A 26592-nucleotide genomic window follows, 5' to 3' on the forward strand; every position below is an offset into this window, starting at 1 on the left:
CGTGGCATGCTAAAATCAAATTTAAGGTTGCGCAACTAAAAGAAATATGCTTTCTCTTTGGAATAGAAATCGAGGGGCCTGCTGGTAGAAAAGACTCTTACGTGAAGCCACTCGAAGATCTGGTACAAACCTGCAGTTGTTTTAACGAATGACTTGAGGATTCTGATACCAAACTGGATTACTGGAAAAAAGTGCTTGGCATGAGCAAGAGAAAACAAAACAAAACAAAAATCGGAGATAATACAGCCAAAACTAATTTTTTGTTTAATTTGTTGCGTAAGGTTCCATCAACAGCATATATAACCAAAGAGCGCGTGCTCCTAAGGACCCTCTGGTGTACATGACAAGCCGGGATGAAAAGTCCAACGCTTTTATTAAATGCAAATGACGTATTCGGTGAGGGCTCCTAGGTAAATATTTCGTTTCCCGACATTTGTTCATTGACAGACCAACGGAACTAGCAAACTTCAAATAAGTAAACGAGAGACTGGAATCAAACGCAGACATACTTTGGAAAAGGCAGTTATCTGTAGGAAAAAGGAAATTCCAACCCAAAGACGATCTGCACGGAAAAGTCTCTTTTATAAGTATCAAGCGCAAATTTTCCGTTAGTTATCTTTAGTTTTACGCAGTTTAATTGATGGGTAGAATAACACCATGACACTGTTTCTACTTGTTTCATACATGCAGTCTGATTGCATTTTGCGGTAAAGGTAGCGATCATATTTCAGCTTTCCTCATTGATTCAGAGGGGGGCGTGTCGAGTAGAGAGATTAACCAAGGAGAGTCAGTCAAGGAGAGTAATAACTGTAATCAGTTTGCTTATACATTGTACAGAGATTTGTTTTACTAGTCTTCTGTAGTGCAAGTGTCAAATAACGGTAGTTCTTTCGAAGTTACTAAACGCAAACTTTTTTTTTATATAGGCATTGCTACTTCTGTTATTAAATCAACAATTTCAGTTGTTCATGCTTTAGCATGTTTTATCGAGTTATGAAGAACTCGGGAGTTGGATAGCTCGAAAGAAGTGTAAGAGTTTATCGAGGCGAGAGCATCTCTGATTTCTTGACGGTGGAAATGTACATCAAACGCCGCGCGCTCCGAAAAAAATTCAGATGAAGCTGTTTGTTCACGATATTGCGCGGTTGTGCTAGCTCTATTTTAAGTGTGATTCGTTCATATCATTATTTGTTCAGACCCTGAGCTGTTTATCGCGACAAAACACACGTTTCTAGCAACAATGCGACGACGATAGCACCCTCTCCACCCAAAGTAAAAATGAGTGAGTCCCAGTCCCTTGCGAGTAATCCAACTCAAGATGGCGTCGTTCTGTTTGCGTCGTGTTTCTTTAAATTCTCGTTCTGTTAAATTGGCCAAAGAGGGGTTCTGAATTTTTTTGAGACCACTTTAGTCAACTGCATATATTTAACACTGGACAAACCCAATGCGAAATCCAGGAGCGGCTTAAACAGCACATTGCTTGCGTCGTGTAGTGCTGTACAGGACATCGAGTGGTAGGAGAAATGGAGGTGATGTAGTATCTTGGTGTTTGAATGGCCCAAAAAGATTATTGCTCTTTGTGATAGAGGGAAGGTAAGAGAGTTTGCTTTTGGCATCCGATATTGTTGAAGTTTTAGTTGTGCGTTCTACGGGAAGTTGAAAATAGCTCATTTGTTGCTTATTCGCAGATACGAAATATAGGTATTCGAAAGCTAAACTGGTATAGACTGACTTGTGCTTATTTCTCATGTCTCTGGCTTTTTGCAAGAAGTTCTATGTCTATTTATATCAGATACAAAACACGAACTTCGTTCGCTAAATTTTACAGTTTTTGCTTGATGTCAAATGTGGGTCAAATTTACTAGAAAAACTAGGACCTGAGGGGGTGATGGAGAGTGGATCTCATATTTCCTTTACCAAAACACTTGAAGAGCAAACTTTAGTATATTTATCCATAAGTAAACCTAACCTATCTATGATGTTAGTATGGAATAATTTGGCCGACCCCCATCTTTCAGCTTTTTCAGATTTTGCCCGGTTTTCGCAGACAGTGACTCTTAAACATCAATCCCAACAGCTCAAATATCCTGCTCTAACAGATTAAGATCAAGATAACAGACAAAAATATATTTGTTTTCTGACTTCGCGCGTCCGGCGGCCCACGCACACTATTTGTTTTGATTCAAGTGTAATATTAAGCTATCACTCAAACGTTTGCTATTGGAAACTGATTCAAGACATGCACGAAACAATTTCCTGTATCACTTTGATGGCACATATCATAAGGTGCCTGACATTCATTTCTCGGCAAATTAAAATAACATACCCAGTAACGAAAAGCCGTTTTAAAGGAGCTACGTCACGCTTTCTTATCTTAACTTCTCCACCATGAAATCCTTGTTCCTTTATGAATTATTATTATCTCTTTGATGCTTTTTTTTATCTTAGTAAACTACAATTTTCCGGTTTCCTTCATCTTAAAGGTAATTTTGTAAATGGTCAAAATAACACAAAATGCCGTGACTGAGCTCCTTAAGTTTGTGGAAATCCCATGCAAAATATTAACCGCAGAGGTTGGATTTGGTATGTCATTCCAACTGACTGATCTCCCATTATCATGCTTAGAATGTAGCTGCACTATAGCCAACGAAAAACAGATCCCCATCGCCTTGTTCTGACGAACACCTACAGCTAACCGAGGTCATAAGTTCAAAAAAGAAAGAAAAAAGAAACTAAATCACTATGCAGTAAGTACCTCAGCTTAGTGGTTGTAGATCAGAATTCTGGGTTCTAATGAAGCAGACAACGAGTTGTCGTTGTTCGATGTCGTTCAGTGTACCTTCGCTTGACAAAGGTGGCTATATGGCGCCCGACCTGTCATGACTGTCGGATTATATGCGGGTGGCCATGCTAAGAGTGTTAATATGTTTGCTAATTTTTTTTCTAATTTGACCTTGCAGGTGAAGAAGAAAGGCGAGAAAACGGAAAAACTTTCAGCCGCCGAGCTGCAACGGAGAATCGCAATTAACTTGCGAAATAAAGCCAATGCACGGACAGATCAACCGTTGGAAATTGAAGAAGAGTTTTCCAGGACCATTTCCTTGGATTTAGCACGCCAAGAGCACTTCTAAGCACTGCACTTAATTTATTTCAGCATGAAGTCATGCGGACAAGAGTAACAAGACCCCTGTTTTCGCGCCACTGTGTATTGTCCTCCACTCATCTACTTAAAAACCTTTTTGGGGCAAACTTTGAAAAAATCTAGCGTCCTATACGCGAGTTTTAACCCTGCAGGTTAAAAAAAAAGCAAAACAAACAAAACTGAAGAATTAATTTTTTGTCGGGTGTATCATGAGGGAAAATTCTCATTATTTCTTTTTTCACTCTCTCTCTCTCTCTCTCTCTCTCTCTCTCTCTCTCTCTCTCTCTCTCTCTCTCTCTCTCTCTCTCTCTCTCTCTCTCTCTGTCTGTCCGTCTGTCTCTCTATTTTTTACAGCGAGGTGTTGAACAGGGCTTTCCTCGTTTCCTCTGTGATTTAGATCATGGTCTTTTGATAGATAATATGAATGAAAAGACAAAACAAGAAAAACAAAATAAAACAAAATAAAAAAGTATACATTTTAATTCTCGCAACGCTAACTGATAAATTTGAAAACGACAGAATGGAACACGGCGAAATGTGGGCTGCCGAAAATGGAAAGACTTTTCGGAAACCCTCTTGAACAGTCGAATTTAACGCGGGCTAAATTAAAGGATAGTGGATGGCAAATGCGACACTTCGCGAGAAGGCAAGACCAGCGTGTTTCTTTGCCACCCCGAGACACTTTGACTTTTAAATTACGAGACTTCAACGTATTCTAAAGTTCAAACTCGCAAATGTCATATATAAAAACAAACAAAAAAAAATCGGGACTTCGACACTTTCTTCTCCTTGCAAAAAATCGAGACTCCGGGAGAGCTTCGTGAATAAAATAGAGCCTGTAAATGGTTTGAACCCAGGAGTATCAGTAGTTCGTATAGTGTGATCGTCGGGGTGAGTGTAGTTCTGAAAAGAACTGTTTTTGGTAACTGACGTTTCGACAACCTGAGCGGAAGTCATCTTCAGAGTCAAGTGAATAGTGTTTGTCAGTCGATGATGTTATAAGTCTGGTCCGTTGAATGTGATTGGTCAGTATAGCCATGATGGTATTGGCTGAAAGACTCGTGTAAAGTTTGTCATCAGTCATTGGTGGGTTTCGATCCGTCTATTGTTAGTCAAATAGGTCGGTTTTTGGTCCGTGTATCGTTAAGTCGGTCGGTTAGAAGTCCGTTTGTCGGTTTCGCTTCTGTCGTGGATAAGTCGTTTGTAAGGCGCCGGTAGTTGTTGACATCTGTTAAGAGGTGTTTGTTCTAGGTAAGTGTACCAGCTTTCCAGAGTCAGTCGTTGAAAATAGCTTGTATTGTAGGTTAAGCACTGAGCAGAGTCCCAGTCAATGTTGTGGTTTGTCAGTTGATGATGTACAGCAATGTGATTGTTGGCATCACCATTTCTCGTGGCTCGTTTGTGTTCAGTCAGTCTCGTGTTAAGGTTTCTGCCAGTCTCACCAATGTAGGAAGCCTGGCAGTCGGAGCATTTGATCTTGTAAACTGCTCCCTGTCTGTTGTTAGGTTCGTCTCTGTCTTTCACGTTGGTCGGTAAGTGTCGTAACGTAGTTGTAGGTTTGTGGGCTTCACGAGTGTTGTAGGGCTGTAGGATCCGTGAGATGGTCTCAGAAGTGCCCTTAATGTAAGGTATAGTCACTGTACATCATCAACTGACAAACCACAACACTGACTGGGACTCTGCTCAGTGCTTAACCTACAGTACAAGCTATTTTCAACGACTGACTCTGGAAAGCTGGTACACTAACCTAGAACAAACACCTCTCAACAGATGTCAACAACTACCGGCGCCTTACAAACGACTTATCCACGACAGAAACGAAACCGACAAACGGACTTCTAACAGACCGACTTAATAATACACGAACCAAAAACCGACCTATTTGACTAACAATAGACGGATCGAAACCCACCAATGACTGATGACAAACTTTACACGAGTCTTTCAGCCAATACCATCATGGCTATACTGACCAATCACGTTCAACGGACCAGACTTATAACATCAGCGACTGACAAACACGATTCACTTGACTCTGAAGATGACTTCCGCTCAGGTTGACGAAACGTCAGTTACCAACAACAGTTCTTTTCAGAACTACACTCACCCGGACGATCACACTATACGAACAAAGTAGAGACTGTGAGACGCACATAACTGCTCAAAAAAAAAAAAAAAGAAAAAACAGACTTTGAGACCCGTAAAATTCGACGAAAAGTTTGCGAGACTCGTGGTTTTTGAAGGATCATTCGCCACCCATAAATTAATGTGGATATGCTCTAACGGGCATTAATCAAGCGTTTCTGTGGCCAGTTTAGTGTATAAGGCGATCGAGGTTTTATGGAGGAAAAAAACAGTTGTTTTTCCAAATTTATAGGGATGGTAACGTGATAGACAGGAAACATTTTACACACAGTTATCCCGTGGAATAAAAATACAAGGTATTTCGTTTTCCACAAACACATGGAAAATTAGTAATTCATATTTTAATTAAAACTCAAATTGTCTTCATGTAGGATCTCTCGTCTCAATGGCCCGTAATAAAGTCTTGTGTGCATCTTAGCACTTAGATGGAGCTTTAACGATATCAGTTAACCAAACTTTACCGAGCTCAAAGGATATTTTCTTTTTCTTCTTCTTTTCCTTTCTTTCTTTCTTTCTTTTTTTTTTTTTCTGGTTTTAGGGCGTTTCTATGTAAATAAACTGCCAATAAAAGCTAGGTTTTTTGATTCGCTGTGACTAAATGATCGGCAGCCGTTCAAGATTTTCAAATCACTAAATTATAATATAGAAAAAAAAAATTGGATCGCATGAAACTTCTCAGTCGACATATTGAAAGAAAGATTGTACATGATCGGTTCGTTACTGCAAACGACCCAAAAAAGAAGATCTAAGTGTCACCTTAATTACCCCATGCCCAGTTGTAAAACAAGACAAAAATACCACCTAGGAATAATAAAACAATAGCCAGAAAAGCGAATACTGATTCCGCAAGGCACAAACAAACATAGACATGGATGCTTATCCGTTTGAGATAGCAGAAAGGCTCTCAGTTCGTGCTTTTGAAATGCGCTACTCAAGTTGTTGCCCTTCTCAAGGTCTTTTTAGATCAGTTCTCGAATACAATGGGTTCTAATTTAACTATAATAGGAATTTCTTCTTTGTGGTTCAATTCTAAACCATTTTATTTACTCAGTTGGCTTCATACGGACGTTAAACGAACGTCCAAACGTCGTCTCGGCATTAATTTTAAGATTTTCCATCTTATAACCAGTCGCGCGGCTGCGTGGTTCCCATTCTTTTGTTTGTTTGGCCACGCAGCCGCGCGACTGGTTACCAGATAACCTGGCGACAGCTAAGAATGTTTCGTACACGCAACGTATAAAAACCTGCGAGCGACGTTACCATTTCAGCTCATTTTTTTTATCAAGATAAAATTAAATTAAGGTAAGAAATTACTGAAAGTAGTTCGTCAGCTATGTATTCCACTAGTTTTCTCAGAGATTTTTTTCGATGCTGATTTATCATCTGACATTTCGTTATGTGTGTTGTCCGTACTCGCCAAACGCCAAATGTATGATCTTTTATCTTTAATTGGTATAATTGCATATAGCTCGCTAATCCGGCAATGGTGGTCAGCAGGTTGCTCAGTGACACATTTACAGCGAAGATGAATACCAATTGCATAGCCTGCAGTGTTTTCCGTGGGTTCACGAAATATCGTTATTTGCTCGTGATCGCCATTTTGGGTTTTTGACTCAGGTCAACAAAATTGACCTAAATTTTGACGTGACGCAACATCGTCGATGCGTATAACTTTGAAATTTTCTAAAACTCCAAGTTAAATTTCATGCGGATCTGACAACGGCTTAGCTGGTTTAGCTTTTCCAGCCAGGCTTATTATTTTGGCTTGCCATAGCGCTCGTAAAAAGACGGTAATTTTGGGGTCGAGTCTTGTTCTTTTCGGTAAAAAAGAACCTCAAAGTTACAGTTTTAAAATAAGTTAGTAAAAACCTTTTTCCTGACAAAGTTCGAGAAAATCGAATTTTACTATCCTGCATAGATATAGGTGAGCGTTAGAGCAAGCTATTAACGCACTGTTTTAAAGTGAAACGTTTCTACTAACCTTACCTATTTTTAGCAGCTATGAATGGTAGGACTTTATCCTTGATCTGCTTGTTGTGAATGAAAACGTCGTACTCGGGCAGATGTGAATATACAACGTTTAACTGCTGAAAACCAAAAAAAGGCAAGGAAGCATCGCAAATGAATTCCAAAGTTTCGATCTTCAATTCTTAGGCAGCGTCCACACTACGCCGGAGAAATTTCAAAACGCAGTTTTATTTCTACGGTTAGGCCTACCGTCCACACTGATCCGTCACGAAATGAAGCTTTGCAAAGAAGATCTTTGGCAAACTGGAGGAATTTGAAAACGTTTGTGTGGATGGAAAACACTTTAGAAACGGAGCTTTTCAATTTCCCTCAGCGTCGAGTGGACGGGGCCTTAGCCTAAAGTTTAATTTTGTAATGAACGTAAGCCACTTAAAATTTCTTAATTTTTCTTGCTTAAAATGTAAATAATAATTGGTAGATACTTTGGGCTTTGGCACTCTAAATAACATTTCTCAGCCTTTGTATTGGGATATGAAGGTGCCATAAATCTCGCTCTTGATTGGTGCACTCGATATGATGAAGGGAACATCTGAAAGAGTTAACCCACATACAAGTTCGTTTTCGCAAGGGGTTCCCTCTGAAGTTATTTTTAAACATGGTACCCAGTAGATGTAAATGTAGACGGTAGATGTTTTCGTCAAGGATGAAAATTCCACCCAACACTATCCATTTAAACAGGAAATCTAATACCGTAAATCATCTCAAGAAGTACGACAAATTAGGTTACACACTTATCGATTGGAATTTTAAATCCATACAAACATTTACAAACAGTTACAGCACCCTGAGAGTTTTTCTTAAGTTGCGTTAAAAACACTCGATATCTGTGTCTTCTAGTGTATTTTCTTCAGAAACACTGCATTGTTGCATATTAATAGAGGGCTCGGTGCGTTTTGACCTCTTTCAGTTTCAGCGTTAGCATCCTTTTACACTTTCAGTCATATGACCATTTTTATGCCTTGTCGCGGCTGCATTACATTAAACTTTAAAATATTGATGTGACTATCCAAATAACAACCAAAGTAAGGCTAACACCATATTTTTTTTCCCCAGCAACATAAACACTAAAACCATACGACATTTTAGAGTTATATTCAAATAATTTTGGAAATTACCAATTACAGATTTACTTACACCCTTCTTCGTTGAAAAGCTTCAAGCAGACAAATTAAAATAAAAAAGAACGGGAAATCGCTAATCATGACACTGTACAGTCATTTCATTTGTATTTACAGGGTCATCGATCAATATACTTGGTCCTACAATTTCAATGAAACTCCATCCAGTGAAACAGCCCTCTCTCCTACCGCCCCTCCTCTCCGCCGTCCTACTCTAGTCCCTTCCTCATTCAGAGTTTAAAGACATAACAAAATTGTTCATTACACATGTAAATTGACTTGGATTGTACTGTCCATGGCCAAGTGCTTTCAAATTTTCAGGTTTGGGAAAGGACACATGTCGCTAAGTCGCTAAGTATCTTACCCTATTAAATAACATTAGCTAAAATATCTATTATATGGCTTTTGTTCGCACGTAGTCAATATATCGCACGCTCTGATTGGCTAATTCTAGGGAATTTTCCCTCTCGTAATGCCCCCGCGCCGATAACGGGCCCTAAAATCAAAGGAAGAGGTAATTAAGAAACTATTGTTTTTTTTTTTTTTTCTTTTTCTTTTTTTTTTTTTCTGAATGCTGTAGCGGCTGAAAACAATGAGTGGCGAGGAACACTCTGAGAGTGAAGTCTATTACCCCGACGAACTACAATATCAGGAGAACAGTAAATCCATAGCGTTAAATTTTTAACGAGTTGGTGCTGGACAGGACGAAGGAAACAGCCAAGAAGAAATTGAAACTTTCGTCAAATTGCCATATAATAAACTAGACTAAACTATTGTGAATGAGAGCTGAAAAAGAGCAATGACTGTTTAAAGTCAGACTGTCAATTAGTTTAGCATAGTGTCAAAATGAACTCAAAGAGTTGTTTTAGGAAAAGCAATGCAATACGTTTTTGGGTTTAAAAGCAAGTTATTAACAAAAAGACATATTCAGTTTGGCTTTATGAAAAGCTCTGTATAGAAGTGACTTTTTTTGTTTTAATACCCCAAGCCGTCATAGCTGATACGTTTCGTAAGCTACAGCCAGGATTAGATCTTTGCATACTACTTTCAATTAAATTGGTTTATGTCTCTCTACAACTTTGCTTTAGCTTGCCAACAGTCAAGCAATATCTCACATTTACCACTCAAGTCCAAGCGATGTCTCGCGAATCACTAGACATACTAGTCAAGCAATGTCTCTCAAACACTATTTCTTGTTTGTTACACCGACCAAACTGAGATTTACAGTTTGGTATCTTGGAAGGAGCTCTTTGAGAAGTTCGTTTTGCCTCTCGAGGCAGTGATCATAGGATTTTCCTGTTTAAGTTGCTTGTACGGTGACTTCTGATCATTTTGGTGAAGGCTGCTTTCATCTTTCCATTTAGACCAATGTACAGCCATGGATTTATAGCACTGTTAGCCTGGCTAAACCAGCAGCAGAAGTAAATGAAGGAAGGCGGCCATGATGTTCCCATTTTTACAGAATGGTCCATCTGATACGCATGCACTGGAAGCCAACAGAGTGCAAACACCACCACAACGTTGATGAGCATTCGGATGAGTTTTTTCTTGGGGATTTCCCGTTCTCGTTGGTATACATGTACTTCATCATCAGAAGGCATTTTGTGAAGCCACAGTTTTCCAGAAACTGTAATATAGAGGATGGAGATGATGGCGAGACGCCAGAAGGTAGATGAGAACAAAGATGTAACTTCAGATGGCCAGAGGCGATATGACAGTGGCATCAAAGCGGCAGGCACCATCTATGAATTTGAAGACCACTAGTGCGAGTGACATCAAGGCCACGGATGAGACCCAAACAAGTGGTGTTATGACCTTAGGCTTCCTGAACCAAATGCTACTCCGGAAAGGATACACAACAGCAAAGAATCGATCAAATGCCATCACAGCGAGACAGAAAATGGAGGCGGTAATAGACACGAATGCAGGGTAGTAGAGTACAGAGATTTGTTAATTATAAAGCTCTCATGTTCAAGTTTTGTTGGCCGAAAGCATATAAATGACTTTCGATGCCAGATTAGTTTTACAAAGAAAGCTTGAGCTGAATTTTATTGTCGTCAAATCGCTAGAAAATTCTCTCTAAAATTCCCGCAATGCATTACTAACCTCGAAAGGTTGATACAGAACAGTTTGTTGTTTTTTGGTCCGTCTCCGAGTGCTGAGTGCCTTTGATCTGTTTATTTGTTCAACCAGCTGATTCAACTCCTGCTCGCTCAAATTCGCAAATCTCTTACGTGGAGGCACCGCAAAAAAACTTGAGTTCGAAACTTGGTAGCTAACAGGAATAATATTCCTTATCTCCGGAAGAATCATTAGATTTTTCCATATTCTAGGAGAAGAGAAAGAGGAATTTTGTTTTACATCGATGGAAATAATTGCTGACAAAAAGTCGAAATAAACAAAGTGACGTGAGCGAGCAACCCACGAGCAAATGGATCGAGCGTATTAGCCAATCAGAACGCGCGCTTCGCTAAGGCTATGTTATAATATGAAATTTGAAAGATGATCGTTGCCATGGTAACGTCAAAAATGATGGACACATAATTGGCATATTTTGACTTTTGACTTTTTACAGGGAATGAAGAAATAGCTACTGAAAGTCTCAGCCCTTCAGAGCAAAACGTCTTTTCAAAATTTTGAAAAAACCTTACGGGGATGGGCGGTCCCTATTCGTCCAAGGGTTAAGAACTATATTACTGGTTATGATTTTATCCACATTCCACGGGAATCAAGAGGTGGTGGTGTCGGTTTGCTTTTCATAGAAAGTATGGATATTAAATGCAGAAATAGTGAGTGGAACACTTCCTTCCAGTCGTTCGAATTCTTGGATGTTCGTTTCAAGAGCTCAAAGATGATCAGGATGATAATTATTTACCGCCCACCGTCATCTGTGCCTTTGTCAACATTTTATCGTGAATTTTCTCTCCTGCTTGAGGAATTGGCCACAACATCAGGCGAGCTTTTAATTGTCGGTGATTTTAATCTACATGTGGATTCTTCGCGTGATGTCGACGCATTGCATTTTTGTGACCTAATAGCGTCTTTCGATCTGAAACAATGGGTGACTACGCCGACTCACACAAGTGGTCATATCTTGGATTTAATCATAACTAGAAATCAGTGTAAACTTATAGACAATGTTATGGTTCATGACCCTTTGATTTCTGATCATTAAACTATTTTTATGCATTTATTATTGCACAAACCACAATTTCCAACAAAAACTATTCGCCACCGGAAGCTGCGTTCGATTGATTATGCTGAATTCAATGACACTATCATGAATTCGTCCTTGTTTGATGAATCACGGCGTGATTTGGATTCGTTAGTTGATTCCTATCATCGGGTCTTGAAGTCCACCCTTGATGTTTATGCCCCCGAAAGGACCCGTGAGGTAGTTCTTCGTCCTTGTGCGCCTTGGTATTTAACTGACATTAGTGTTCAAAAGAACATAAGGAGGAAGCTCGAACGTAACTGGCGACGTACAAGATTACCTGCAGATAGAGAACGGTATGTGTTTCAGAACAGTGTTGTTAATGACATGATTGCCTCCGCGAAGCACACATTTTATTCATCAGTGATCCAGGAAAACTCAGGGAACTCTGGACTTCTTTTTAAGACAATAGAGAAGCTTCTGCACTCCAATCCAGTCCAGCGTTATCCATCTGGGCCTAATAACTGTTCTCTGTCCGAATCATTCGTTGAATATTTTAGTGACAAAATTGTTAAAATCCGCAATGATCTTGACAAAGTTGATGGAACTCTGAATGACGGTCAAGTTACTTCATGCAATGCTGAGTCTGAAAGCTGTCTAGCTGGTCAGCTGCTAAGTGAATTTAAACTGGTCTCTGAGGAGGTCGTATCTGGTTTTGTGAATCACCTGTGTTCAAAGTCCTGTACACTTGATCCAATTCCATCTTCAGTGTTCAAAGGGTGCCGTCATTATCTGCTTCCAATGATCACTCGTATAGTTACCTTGTCTCTTACAAGTGGCCAAGTACCTGATAGATTCAAGGTTGCCATGTTGAAGCCGTTGTTGAAAAAGAGTGGAGCTGATCATGAACTATTTTCTAACTTTCGTCCTGTCTCGAATTTATATTTTCTATCCAAAGTTACGGAGAAAGCAGTTGCAGCACAATTAATGGACCACCTTAATGATAATGAAGGCTTATTAGAAGAATTTCAGTCGGCGTATAAATCTCATCACAGTACAGAGACTGCGCTTGTGAGAGTTCAAAATGATATTTTGAAGGCTATTGACAATAACAGATCGGTTATATTACTATTGCTCGATTTATCGGCTGCGTTTGATACTGTCGATCATTCGATTTTGTTATCTAGACTACAGAATCGCTTTGGTATTAGGAACACTGCTCTTAATTGGTTTCATTCGTACCTTCACTCACGCGAACAGTTTGTTTCTGTTAATGGAATTGAATCGTCAAAGAAGAATTTACCCTACGGGGTACCACAGGGTTCTGTACTGGGACCCTTGTTGTATTCCCTTTATACAAGTCCGCTGGGTGACATAGCCAGAAAGCATAGCATACCGTTTCATCTCTATGCAGATGACACACAGTTGTACTTGTCGTTTACGTCCAACTGTCCTAATCATCTATCAAGCTCAAAGATGGCCGTAGAATTATGTGTTAAGGACACTGGGGACTGGATGCTGCGCAACAAACTTAAGTTAAATCGGCATAAGACTGAACTTTTGGTTATTAGTTCTAAATATCGTCCACGACCACCCCTCGACTATATACGAGTTGGTGATAAAGTAATCAAGTCTAGTAAACAGGCCAGGAATTTAGGAGTTGCATTCGATCAATGTTTGGATTTCAAAGAGCATGTTAAAACAACCTGCAAGAGCGCATTTTTCCGCATTCGTAGTATAGCTAAAATTAGGCGATACCTATCCCAGAGTACTACTGAGACTATTGTTCACGCTTACATAACATCGCGTTTGGACTATTGTAACGCCCTACTGTACGGTCTCCCAAAGTATCTGATTAATAGACTTCAGCTTGTACAGAACTCAGCAGCTCGCCTTGTTACCTTGACTAGAAGGCAGGAACACATCACACCAATACTAAGGAGCTTACATTGGTTGCCAGTTCATTTTAGGATTATTTTCGAAATATTGTTGTTAACTTACAAAGCTCTGAATGGACTGGCCCCTGATTACATTAGAGACCTACTGCGATTTAACATTTCTGGTCGGACACTAAGATCTTCAAACAACAGGTTGCTTGATGAGCCTAGAGCAAATCTTAAAACGGCACCAAGGCTCTGGAATGAACTACCCCTCCAGATCAGACTTTCATCATCAGAGGCAGTTTTTAAGGCTAATCTTAAGACTTATCTTTTTAAGCGTGCATTTGATTTGTAGTTTTTACTTTTTATTTGTAGCCTAATTGTATTATATACCGTATTTAATTCTTAGGATTTTAACTTTTAGGATTTAGAATTTTAGGTTTTTGAAGAATTAGGATTTTAATTTTAAAGTATTGAATTTTAAAGTATTTAAAGTATCGTCTGAACGGAAGTCGACTCGCGAAAGAAAATAACAATATGGAAGGAGCACGTATTTTCGTGTTCTTCGCCTATATTAAAATATAAACCCAATCGTGTTGCAAGTACTCAACATCTTACCGCAGAAATGATATGCATTAAATAGATTTTTACACGAAGGTTATTTTTACATTGAAGAGTCATAGAAGCTATTAAAGTATATAAATAGCTCATTTAACGTAGTTGTCCGCTTAATACAGGTTTAACCGTACTCTATTGCCGAAAAGGAAGATATTGAAACTCACCAAATTGACGAGCTGTTTAAATTTTCGAATGATTCAAGCCATGATCAAATGTTTTAGACGATCAACAGACAAGAAAATTACTTGAAGAGAATTCGAACGCCCAGTTTCACTATTATTTGTACGTTATTGTGAATAAACACACATAAACATGGCGAAATGATATGAACAAATAGTTGAGCTGGCTTCGCCGTCGTGGTTTGCTACAGCTCCCTTTAAGTACCCTCATTACAACCTCATACGACTAAATGCTATACTGGTACTTGTCGTTACAATGACGACTTGCCTACCTTTGAAGATAAGAAAACGCGGCGACCAGTGGGAAAAAGAACTGCTTCCAGTCCGCATACGTACAAGTAATTCCGCTTTATTGCAATAGATTACTCCTATAACTTTTTCAGGCATCCAATAACAAAAAGATCCCCAACAACCTGTTTAATACGTTGTCTGTTAATGTAATACGCGCGTCATGATTATGTTCCTTCTCAATATTTCTCTCCTATCTCCTAGCGCCACACCCCCTCACTTCCTATACAAATCTCTAATGGCTTTTCTGTAATGAAATTAATAATAGCGAGGGCTGCCGGGGGCGATTTGTTTATTTTTTTTCTTTTAATTTTGCAAAAGACATGATTAACTTGGTGGTAACAGATGTTAGCTTCGTCAATCAATCTTTAATGACGCACTCGGAGATGCCCTAGGCGCAACATTATGCTTAAATACTACGCAACTCTTGCTTTCATTGTGTTAAATACTGTATTCCAAAAACATTTTCATGTGACGAAATGGAAATAAGGCTATACGTTAAAAAATGCATTACCTCACATCCGTCATTTTGGAGATTTTATAAAATTGCGAGGCCATGAATATTTGAAAAAGGGGAAATGGAAAAAGTGGTAAAACGAAAACTATAATAAATTTAGTCTTTAGATCTACCGCAGAAAACTTCAAAAATTATATGGACCCGGCCAAAGAAACAAAACATAATTGTTATGGCAACATGAACATCAAATTCTTTGGCCAAACTGTTTCGCTTCACGACTCCGATCTCGCCGTCTTTTCTCTAAAGCCTGCAGACTGTATACTATATTTGTATTTAAAACGCTATTTTGTATTTAACTCGTTTTCCCAATTGACATACACCCTTTCTTTTTCTTATAAGAATATATTTCGTAAGAATATCGAGGCTGAAATTTGCGAAATTTTAGGAAAATCTTATGAATAAACCCGAGGCTGGGATTTTGGAAAGAACATGATTTTGTGTGTTGAAAATTTGTAAATACAATAAAATCACGTTTTTAACTAAACCGCATAAAATTTTTCCTTTGTCTCAAAAGGCAACAAAGACAGCACTAGCCGTATGTTCGTTGCTAATAACATTTCTGCAAGAACTTATTTTCGTCATATCAGGCTTTAATGCCTGCAGGTTGGCTCCAAAACCAGGCACCAAATAATTTCCAAGCTTCACAGAAATGCCATTCGCTATAATCTAAGAATACTCAAAAAAAATAATTTCAACCTAAAATCTGCAGTAAATTAAAATAGGAATATTTAGCTTCGGCCGGAAAAACAATAATACTATCACAAATAAAGATAAGCTACATAGTTATGAGTTACCTGTAAATCCTTTGAATTAAAAACTAAAAAGGAATTGCTGTCACTGTCTTCACTGTCTAAAAGCCTTAGATATTGATAGTACTTTGTGCGTTTCTTTATCATGCACTGATTATACTATAAGTTGCTAAAATAATTAAAATTTTTGCTCAGTATATATTGTCGTATGGCAAAGAGGAACGCTGTCAGACGACAAATAATGAACTACGCAAACAATAATTAACAATTATTCCATGAGAGCGCGTTGGATATGAGATGGTTAATAGGCAACGAGGCCCGTAGAGCCGAGTTGGCTATAACCAATCTCACATCCAACAAGCGCGAATGGAATAATTGTTTTATTAAATTCGATACGCTTGTATACTTGGGAGTTATAGCTTAATTCTATTGGAGTTTAATTTTACAAAACGACCGGAAGTTGATGTGGCAAAAACAACAGCAAGCTGGAAATCACACGGCATGTGCACCGTTTGTAAACTTAGTTGAATGAAAAATTGGAAAGCGAAGCAAGCGAGTCTGCTGAACGAAAACTACAATCATCTATAATTCAAGGAACGTCTACCAAATGAATGATATACAACCTTGATCAGAAAGTTTGAAAAGAGTTCAAGTTTGAGTCATCGTCGATGATTGAGAAGAGTAATAATTGTGCACTTGCACATTACAGTTGTAAAAATACTGCGGAAAACTTTGTTCGCCATGTGACACAGACGTTGTGCGAAAATTATTCTCGACAAGAACTCTTTCAGCGTTCCCTTGCTGTGCTTTGTTGAATTGTTGGCATTTCGAGTTGGATGGTGAAGCTGATTGCTGGCCAGTTTCAGAGTCAGGGACAGAAACTATCTAGTGTCGGATTCATCTTCAGAATCTCCAAGGCCGCCCTGATGGTTTTTCGTGGCATTTAAAGAACCGGACTGACTTCGGTTCAGCTCAAAATACTCAACTCATTGAGGGGTTTTTCCCACGGACCGAATCAGTTGTTGACGCAAGATGGCGGTGAATAATTTGTCCTCGTCGGCCAAAAAGGAGACCGAAGTAAAACTAGGTAGTTCTCTTTAGCTGCGCCGGATTTTTGCTCTCTGCTAGTCTGAGCATGCCGCTGTCGAACAGTTAATTTATTCATTTGCTCATTGGAAATTGGTTTATTATGGACTACGCCGGCAATGCTGCCCGTGTTCATGAGGTCTTTTAGAAACGCTCTAATACTTTATTAACCTCAGTAAAAGAGGGGTCAGAGATAATGGAAAACGGTTTTTTGAGCGGCCGCGAGCGAAGGAAACGATCAGTGGCGGCTCTCAAATTAATTTCATTGATGAACTTTTGTGAACTGACGTGCCACGCTTCTTCCTCGCAAACGCGTAAAAACTCTTCAGAAAAACAGTTAGTTCTTCTTTTGACAATTCTTTTATCGGTTTTGAAAATTTGGTGCGCCAGGACTAGCAAGCCATTCAGTAACTAAGGTAAAAATTGTTGTTGTTACGTAATCTTATACGTAATAAATATAAATGCGTAAAATCTCGACGTTCATATTTGAAATTTTGCAACTTTTAAAGGGAAACTTAACGGATACGTACCGTTGAATAATCTCATCCCGAACGTTGTGGCTTTTTTGTTGTTATTAGGACCGCATTGTCCGTAATTTCTCGTATTTATTCTGCAGATAGCTCACCGAATCTGTTCCTTCTTCTATTTTTTTGTCGATGAAACTTGGTTTCCCGGAAAAATTTTATGCCGAGTGACATTTGCCGCATTTATTTCCATATAAGGTCAAATGCAGGTATAATGGCATGTAGGCGAGACACAGTAAACCAGTCAGAAAGCTAGAATTGCATCATTATCCCAGGCTTAGAATTTAGAAATAACTTGTAATCATATCGGCATCGATATCAGTCTCAGAACCGTTCTAATTTCCAGTGCAGAATCAGAAACTACAACCTCACAAATATTTTACTCTACGACAATGAATATAAATTTTTCCAGTATTCCGTATAACAACAAGAGGGAAATAAGAACTGTCTCCAGCCCTCATGCCTATTAAATTAGGTGAATCGGATCCGATTTATTACGATGTGTTAATGATAGCTACTTATAGGGCGTCCAATAATTATAAGGTGCCACACAGCCAGTTGTCTAAAAAAAAAAATTGGTTTTCATCTTAAAAGAATATTCTCTTATTTCCTTCTCCTAACCTCTAATACAAATTTCAATTAAATCGTATATCTCTGACGGAAAATACAAATGTAGCTACAGAGCTGCGGTTTGTTAGAGTTCTGGAAATTTGGCAAAGTATCGGTCGCTGACAAACGTCTTAAATGGCTTTTCTTTGACGCAATTGCTAATATTGCTAGACGGCTACAGTTTGTTATTCTTTGAATTTGCAACAGTTATGATTAACGTTCGCCTGATTAATCAATTAATCAATTTTTAATGACGCATGCGCAAACGCTGGAAAGGAGAGCGATTGTTATGGGTTATAGTCTTCACGGAAATTTCTGCAGTTTTTACGAAAGAGGGGCTAAGCTCATTCAAAGCCTTCCGATGATTTCCGCAGATTATAAAAACATTTTTGTGTCTCAAGAAAATTCTGCCGAAGGTTGATAATGGCAAAAATTTGTGTAGCCTTTTAAATCATTGCAGATTATGTTTTCTTTTTTAGGGGATTTCGGGAGGTTCATTGCACAATGCTGTCTAAATAAGCAGTGTTTTCGGTGTTATTTCAGGACACTATTTATATCTTTAGCTTGAAGAAATGCAAATTTGGCAGTAATACACTTAAAATTATTCTGGCACAGGGATTTTGTCCACTAAAAACTGAAATTGTTCGACTTCCTATCGGATTTCGTGTTAAGTCTTTGTGTTTTGAACTTTACGAGTTCTGAACTCACCCCTCTCGCCTTAGCACGAGTTTTTGTCCGCGCGCGTAATTTCACGTGATTTTAATTAGCCAATCGTTGCCCAGAATGTGCTCGCGCGTACATTTGAACTTCGCTGTTGTAATTTTCCAGATTTTCATCTTTGTTGTATTTTCATGCTGTGTTTAAGATTTTAGGCCAGCCTTGCCGCTATTTTTGGAGTTTTGAGTCTAGCTTCTTCACCATTTTTAGCCATTGTGATTCGCCGCTTATTGTATGCTCCGGATTACGTGGCTGGTTCATTAAATAGTTCGTACATTTGGAGTCTGAGCCTACAACTCACTGAATACAATTCCCAACATGGTGCCGAGACCCGGGATGCGACTGGTCTAAAGAGTTTACCTTCAACGACTCAAAGAATAGGAAAACATGGCTGACGAAGGGCTGAAAAAGAAGAAAATCCTTGGAGGTCATAAAGGCTGCGTGACAACAACTCTGGAAAAGGTACAAGCCTGACTCTCTGCGGCAAATCAAGTGAAAACGTATCGGATCGCTCTAACCGAAATATTGGACATTCTTGGTGCCTTAGCCGACGAAACTCTGACCTTAATCACGGAGGAGCATATTAAAGACGAAATCAGCGAAACTGGAATATTCAGAGAATCTATTCATCACATGAGAGTGCAAATTTACGAGGCGCTAAACGCAGTAGAAGTGGAAAACTCTGGACACACAGATAAGTCAATTTTTCATTATCCTTCTAACTCTAACTCTAACTTGTTTACAGAAGGCTTAGGAGCCAGGAAGCAAAACCGCCCAAGATTATTCTTAAGAAATTCTATGGTGATCTTATTTCTTTAACTCCATTCTGGGATTCATTCAGAAGTGCTGTCGATGACAATCCTGGTTTATCAGATGTTGATAAATTTAATTACTTGAGAAATTTACTGGAAGGATCTGCCGCAGGAGCTAATTCGAGGGCTAACGCTGACAGCAGAAAACTATGGAGTAGCCAAAGATATTTTAAAGAAACGTTTTGGGGAGCCCCAGATAATCATTAATGTGCACATGGAGAGTCTAGTGAAGGTAGCAGCAGTACAGTTGACAATGACTTGAAACGCCTGCTCTTCCTTTATGATCGGGTCGAGGCCCACGTTCAAGCCCTCCAAGCCCTGGGGATACAATGTGAGTCGTATGGGAAACTCTTGGTTCCCCTTCTTATGGAAAAACTACCCCCAAGCATGCGTCTAATAATCTCGAAAGCCACAGATAAACCTGAATGGGACTTGGATGTTCTGTCAAAGGCCTTTGACTCTGAAATCGAAGCAAGGGAACGCTGCGAACCTATTGGAACAAACCCGTCTGATTCTTTCACTCCGAAGAGACCACTCTCAAGTCAAAGGAATAAGGGTAAAGATGTTCCGACCGGCGCAACGCTAACTAATCAGTCTGAGCAACCTGTCAGCTGCACATTCTGTAAGCAGAGTCACCCAAGTGCAAGTTGTGGTACAGCTACCGATATCAGCGCAAGAAGAAATCTATTAAAACAACAGGGTCGTTGCTTTGTTTGTTTACGGCGCAAACCACTTGGCGAGAAATTGCTCACCGAAAAAGTGTGTCGTATTTCCTCAGGAAAACATCATATGTCAATCTGTGAAAATGCCAACCGTGGAAGTGGTACCTCAGAAATCCAATCTCAAGGAAGCAGTGTGGTGGCGTCTGATGGAGGCGAAGGCAGATCTAATGAGAACAAGTCCTCTACAACCGTTTATGTGGACTCGAACACGTCAATCCTGTTACAAACAGCCATTGCGCATGTCTCGAGGGTTCATCAATTGCATCCTCTGGTGAATATGCACATCTTATTCGACAGTGGCAGCCAGAGAAGTTACATATCAGAACGCGCAAAGGCGAAACTAAATTTACTCCCCAAGAGAAGCTACTTATCAAGACGTTTGGTCAAAAGAATGAATTAAACGAATGTGACGTCGTCGAGTTCTATGTCAGTGGACTGACCGAAAGCTCAAAGGTTCAAATGACTGCCCTTGCAGTCCCTCTCATTTGCAGTCCGTTAAAGGATCAAGCCGTGAAATATGCACAACAGTCTTTCAGTCATTTAGCTGACCTGAACTCGCAGATCAGCCAACCGAAGACTGTGGTTCAGAAGTAGATCTACTGATTGGAAACGATTTCTACTGGTCTGTCTTTACTGGAGACATGAAACGGGGGGAATCAGGACTCATGGCGATGAAAGCTAGTCTTGGATGGGTGTTCTCTGGACCCATGCCCCACGCACCTGGCTCGGGTTCTGATGTTAATATTGTGACCTGACACACCCTGAGGCTTACTACGTCTAGCTGTGATGACCTAGATATCAGTCGAAAAGATAGAGACTCCCTAGCAGAACAAGTAAAGAAGTTCTGGGAGTTAGAAAGTATCGGTGTGTCACCACACGAAGGGACAGTACACGACAAGTTCTTGGACACTATTCGCTGGTGCGTTGGACTTTATGAAGTCTCTCTATCTTGGAAGGAACAACACGCACTGTTACCGGACAACTATGCATTAGCAGTCTCACGCCTGGCCTCTGTTCTAAAGCGTCTGAGAGGAAACCCTGACCTATTCGCGGAGTACAGTCACATTATTGACGAGCAATCGTCGCAGGAAATAATCTCTGATGTTGATCCCAACGCGCCAGTCCAGGTTGGTCGCCTTCATTACTTGGCACATCATCCAGTTGTACGTGAGCACAAGCAGACAGCCAAAGTAAGAATAGCCTATGATGCATCCCTCAAGTCTACTGGTTCATCGTTGAATGACTGTCTGCAGGCAGGTCTTTCACTAACATCTAAAATACCTGATGTCTTGATGCGATTCAGGTAACACCAAGTTGCCTTGGTCGCCGACATTGAAAAGGTCTTTGTGATGGTTCAAGTGGCGAAAGCTGAACGAGACGTTTTACGATTTCTGTGGATAAATGATCTAACTTGTGAAAATCCTAGCACTGTTGTAAAACGTTTCAACCGTGTTATGTTTGGAGTCACCAGTTCTCCCTTTCTGCTGAACGTGACAGTTAGACACCACGTGTGTAATTATGAAGCCGAGGATCCGCAGTTTGTAAACGATTTTCTGATTTCGCTCTACGTAGATGACTTCAATTGGGGGAGGGGGCAAGATAGTGCTCCTGAAGCTTTCCAGCTCTACACAAAGGCCAAGTCTAGAATGAAGGAGGGAGGTTTCAATCTGAGAAAATGGATTTCAAACTTCGAGAAGCTGATGCAGTGGATTGACCAAGAAGAAGGAGTACTTATCATGGAGGCTTCTACGGAATCTGAAGAAGATAAACCGTACACACAAACTCAGCTTGGAGTAAACAAATCCACCATTTCATGCGAGAGGAAGATTCTGGGTCTGAATTGGGACTTTGCGAAGGACACCTTCATGTTCTATTTTGACTGGCTTGTGCAATTTTGAAAGGAACTGCCTTTAAACAAGCGCTCCGTTCTCAAAGTTGTTGCCAAACTGTATGATCCTCTTGGTTTGATTTCTCCACTATTCATTACAGTTAAGGCTCTGTTTCAAGATTTGTGCAAGTTGAAGATTGGCTGGGACGAACCTCTCAATGAAGAACTGGCCCTCAGGTACTCAAGTTGGCTATCTGATTTGCTGAAATTCCAGTACATTTCAGTTAAATTGTGCTACATACCAAATTCAGAAGAAACCGTGGTCTCTTTTCAGATTCATGGATTTGGAGACAGCTCAGAAGTGGCGTATGCTGCCGTGGTTTATCTGAGAATTGAAACGAGCAAGGGTGCTTGCACACGACCCGTCATGAGGAAGACAAGGGTCGCACCTCTGGCCAAGCAAACAATTCCAAGACTTGGGCTTCTAGCTGCCTTGATTTTGTCAAGATTGGTTGACCGTGTCTGTGTTGCACTCCCGGTGATCAAGGTTGATGAAGTGTATTGCTGGACCGACCCTACTACAACACTGCACTGGATAAAAGGAGTAGGTAGAGAGTACAAACAGTTCGTGGAGAGCAGAGTCAGAGAAATTCGTCAAAATGTGCCGTCTGAATCATGGAGTCACTGCCCTGAGATTGAAAATCCAGCCGACTTTCCTTCTAGAGGAATGAACGCCGAAGCATTGAAACAGTCTGAAACCTGGTGGCATGGTCCTCCTTGGTTGGTCGACGGAAAAGAGATGTGGCCTAAATTTGCGAATACCACTGAACCCTCAAGTGTCTGATTTGATGAAATTCGTGTCAGCGACAGACCGAGGCATTGTTCTGGGCTAGTTGTTAACGCTAGAATGCCAGCCTTATCAAGCCTGTTCCACCAACAGAAATAAAGTGACATTAAGAGATTGTTCCGAGTTACAGCATTTGTGTTAAGATTTCTGCATAATAAGTCGCGGCGAAATGGCATGGCAGCAGCTGGACCGATCAGGACAGACGAATATGAGGCTGCAGAAATCTGTGGTTGCGCGAGATGCAACAAGCAGTGGTAGAATCTCCTCGATTCGAGAGCTTGAAGAAACAGTTGGGACTGTACACCGATGGCAATGGTTTGCCCAGATGCAAAGGCAGATTACAAAATGCAACTATTCCATTTAACGCTAAGTATTCCATTCTTCTGCCCACCAATCATTGCCTGACAGCACGGATAATTGATGATTGCCATAAGCGAGTCCTTCATAATGGTACAAGAGAGACTCTGGCGGAACTGAGGTCCCGGTTCTGAATTGTAAAAGGGAGACAAGTTGTTCGTAAGGTGCTTTCAAGGTGCATGATTTGCAAGAGGATCGAAGGGCCAACATTACGCCATCCCACCAACTGGGCCATTACCTCAGTTCCGTGTAGAAGAAAGTCCTGCTTTTACTAACACTGGAATAGATTTCGCTAGACCATTATTTGTGAAACGCGGTGCGAAGGAGAAGGGTGACATGGAGAAGGTCTACATTTCCCTATACACTTGTGGAAGTAGTAAAGCTGTCCACCTTGACGTTGTACCGGACCTGAGTGTAGAAACTTTCAGCAGAGGTTTCAAACGTTTTATTTGCAGACAAGGAATACCAAGATTGGTCGTGTCGGACAATACCAAGATTCTTGTCATCTATTTTTGAGCTGCCGGAAGTGCAGAGTTTTCTTCTAAACCACAAGGTGAAGTGGAAATTTAGTTTAGAATGAGCCCCGTGGGTGGAGTGCTTTCTTCGAGCGCATGGTTCGATGTGTTAAACGCTGTCTGAAGAAGAACTTAAAGAATGCCGAGTTGACTTATGAAGAGCTCTTGACTGTCGTCGTAGAAATTGAGTGTGTGTTGAATTCCAGACCACTCACATACGTGTCTTCAGAGGATAGAGTGGAACCTCTCACCAACTCTCAATTGTTGACGGGAAGAAGATAACTGTCCATTCCTGATGAATCTATCGTCGTCGAAGAATTAAGAGTCAAGTGATGTTGAAATTCTCACCAAGAGAGAGCGTTACGTAACGTCATTGTTGTCCCACTTTTGGAGTCGATGGAAACGAGAGTACGTGGTAGAGCTGCAAGAACACCACAGAGCATTAGAGAAGGGAGCTGCCAGCAACTCACCATCAGTTGAGACAGGTAACATTGTCATTGTGATGGAAGAAGGAAAGTCCAACCGAGGAATGTGGAAGCTTTGAAAGATTTTAGATGTGTATCCAGGAAACGATGGTCTCGTAAGAGGAGCCACGATATAGAAGTTGCCTCAATCAATGCCAAGCGGAAGCGTCTTAGGAGACCTCTACAGAAACTGTTTCTGTTAGAAGTTCGCGAAACTCGTGTTGCGATGGAGAAGAGCCTGCTAGACCAATTGTCTGCACTCCACAGAGACAGAGGAGGCAACCCGCCATTGAAGGAGAAATGAGAAGACGTCAAGTCGATCAGTGTCTAAACGAACTGAAGGACTATGATGAACATTAATCGAGGGGGGAAGATGTTTTGAGCTTTACGAACTCTGAACTCACCCCTCTCGCCTTAGCACGAGTTTTTGTCCGCGTGCGTAATTTCACGTGATTTTAATTAGCCAATCGTGGCCCAGAATGTGCTCGCGCGTACATTTGAACTTCGCTGTCGTAGTTTTCCAGATTTTCATCTTTGTTGTACTTTCTTGCCGTGTTTAAGATTTTAGGCCAGCCTTGCCGCTGTTTTTAGGGTTTTGAGTCTAGTTTCTTCACCATTTTTAGCCACAGTGATTCGCCGTTTATTGTATCTTCCGGATTACGTGGCTGGCTCATTAAATAGTTCCTATATTTGGAGTCTGAGCCTACAACTAACTGAATACAATTCCCGGCCCACTGGAAAATTTGAACCATTTACAGACTTCAAGAAAGTTCGTTAAATCTCTGCAAAATGTCAACATTTCCTTTCTAAATTACAATGTCTGTAAATTTGCACATTTACAGAGATTTTGTAAAGGCTGTAAATTTTAGTAAATGTTTCGCTTTCAGATCGCTTAAAATATCCACGAAGTGTTGCTATTTTTCTTGTAAATGTTTTGTAAAATTTACAGAGATTTTATGACATTTAAAGAAATCTCTCTAAAATGTCCACTTATCTCTGTAAAAAGGGCAGGAGAAAAAATATCTGTAAAATCGAAAATAGGGCAGGAGAAAAAATATCTGTAAAATCGAAAATACATCTCTGTAAAATCTACACAAATAAACTACACACAACGTCACACGGAAAATGAGCCCACACTTCCTTCCATCTTAGTGCTCGTGAAATGAATGATAATTATTGGTACGTACTAGCTACGGTGTTTGCAAATTTTGGGAAATTACTGAACAAATTGAGATAAGCTTTCAATTCGTGCAAATCATACTAACCAGAAAAAAAATATGTTTGTTTGATTGCGGGTTGAACGCAGCCCACAATAACCAATACGAACGCCTTCTTTAAGCATACTTCAAGTTAAAGACAAAATTACGATCTGGATGATCTGGATGAACAGTTAATTCTAAATCTAAGGGACAAATTTCAATAGGTGAGGATACTAATGGCTCCTCATGACGCCTTTGCTGGTCCATTGTACTTCCTGCCTCACTCACTAGGTCTCGGGACTCCCGCGTTCTGGGCTGGACCACTGGATGGTTGCTGAGGACAGTCTGGGACGGCGTGGCTGTTGGAGTGGCAGCGGCGGCCAAGTTTGAGGACTTTGCTGGAGAGCTTCTATAGGTCCTCACCTCTGGTAACGATCCGAACAGTGTTCGAAGAGTGGCGAGGACGAGCCATGGAAGGTTTACAAAAATTTAACGATAGGTTTACAATAAGCAATACTGTAGCTATGTTGCTAATAGACGAACTCAAAATGGACTCTGAACACGGCTGTTTGAGCTTTTATATGTAGACGGTCGTCTGCTGGTAGCCAGTAGAAAAGGCTGTACTACTGAACAGCTTAATCCAAGCACGTTTAACATCTTAAACATGAATAGTGCTTTAATGCTTTGCACCAATGCTCTGATTCGTCATAATGCTCTGAAGGTAACAAAGCCCACCATTGTTTAGGTTTAGCTACAATAAAGCTTACAGTTTGCTGACGTTTGGAATACAACTGCTCAGTAGCTCTTTTGAAAGCGATGCCGCCATGAACGGCTCATTGAGAACGTACATCACGCTCCTACTGGCATGACAGTAAAATCTCATTTTACTCAGTCTCTCTACAAGTGCGTCCAAAGATTTTCACTGTGAAAAGCAGTTTTTCTTCACAGTTTATTTGAAGAATTTGATAACCAAGCAAGGGAAAAAAAATCCTGTGGTTTAATTGCTGCTTTCTTGACTTCGCTGTTTTCAGAGTGGTTGAAAAACTCTGTGCTGTGTTTAACTTCACCAACAAAACAAAAGGAATCATTCAAAT

At 40.2% G+C, this 26592-nt stretch overlaps 1 protein-coding gene, 2 long non-coding RNA genes and 4 pseudogenes across 4 annotated transcripts in view; 4 read left to right on the forward strand and 3 right to left on the reverse strand.

Annotated features, from left to right (window-relative positions):
• Positions 1-267, forward strand: part of LOC149096038 (uncharacterized) — a 1651-nt pseudogene extending 1384 nt beyond the window's left edge.
• Positions 1-26592, forward strand: part of LOC149096035 (uncharacterized) — a 263969-nt gene that overhangs the window by 35419 nt on the left and 201958 nt on the right. The window lies entirely within an intron of this gene.
• LOC149096036 (somatostatin receptor type 5-like) overlaps positions 1-26592 on the reverse strand; it is a 62562-nt gene that overhangs the window by 33245 nt on the left and 2725 nt on the right. Inside the window, exon 2 of one of the 2 annotated variants that reach the window (XM_089281161.1) lies at positions 7274-7374. The gene's annotated coding sequence lies outside the window, so the exon portion shown is untranslated. Of the gene's footprint in view, positions 1-7268; positions 7375-26592 lie in introns of both variants that reach the window. The other variant, XM_089281162.1, reaches the window with a different exon arrangement.
• On the reverse strand, positions 3369-6409 carry LOC149096039 (uncharacterized). The gene is made up of 2 exons (XR_016204679.1): positions 5041-6409; positions 3369-4902 (listed from the first exon to the last, which is right to left on the reverse strand). It is a non-coding gene; the product is annotated as an uncharacterized LOC149096039 (long non-coding RNA).
• Positions 8961-10371, reverse strand: LOC149096040 (somatostatin receptor type 2-like; annotated as a pseudogene).
• On the forward strand, positions 18955-20024 carry LOC149096041 (uncharacterized; annotated as a pseudogene).
• Positions 20356-21595, forward strand: LOC149096042 (uncharacterized; annotated as a pseudogene).

Source organism: Orbicella faveolata, unplaced genomic scaffold (genome assembly GCF_042242905.1).
Source record: "Orbicella faveolata isolate gen_17 unplaced genomic scaffold, um_ofav_v1 contig_48, whole genome shotgun sequence".
Lineage (NCBI taxonomy): Eukaryota > Metazoa > Cnidaria > Anthozoa > Scleractinia > Merulinidae > Orbicella > Orbicella faveolata.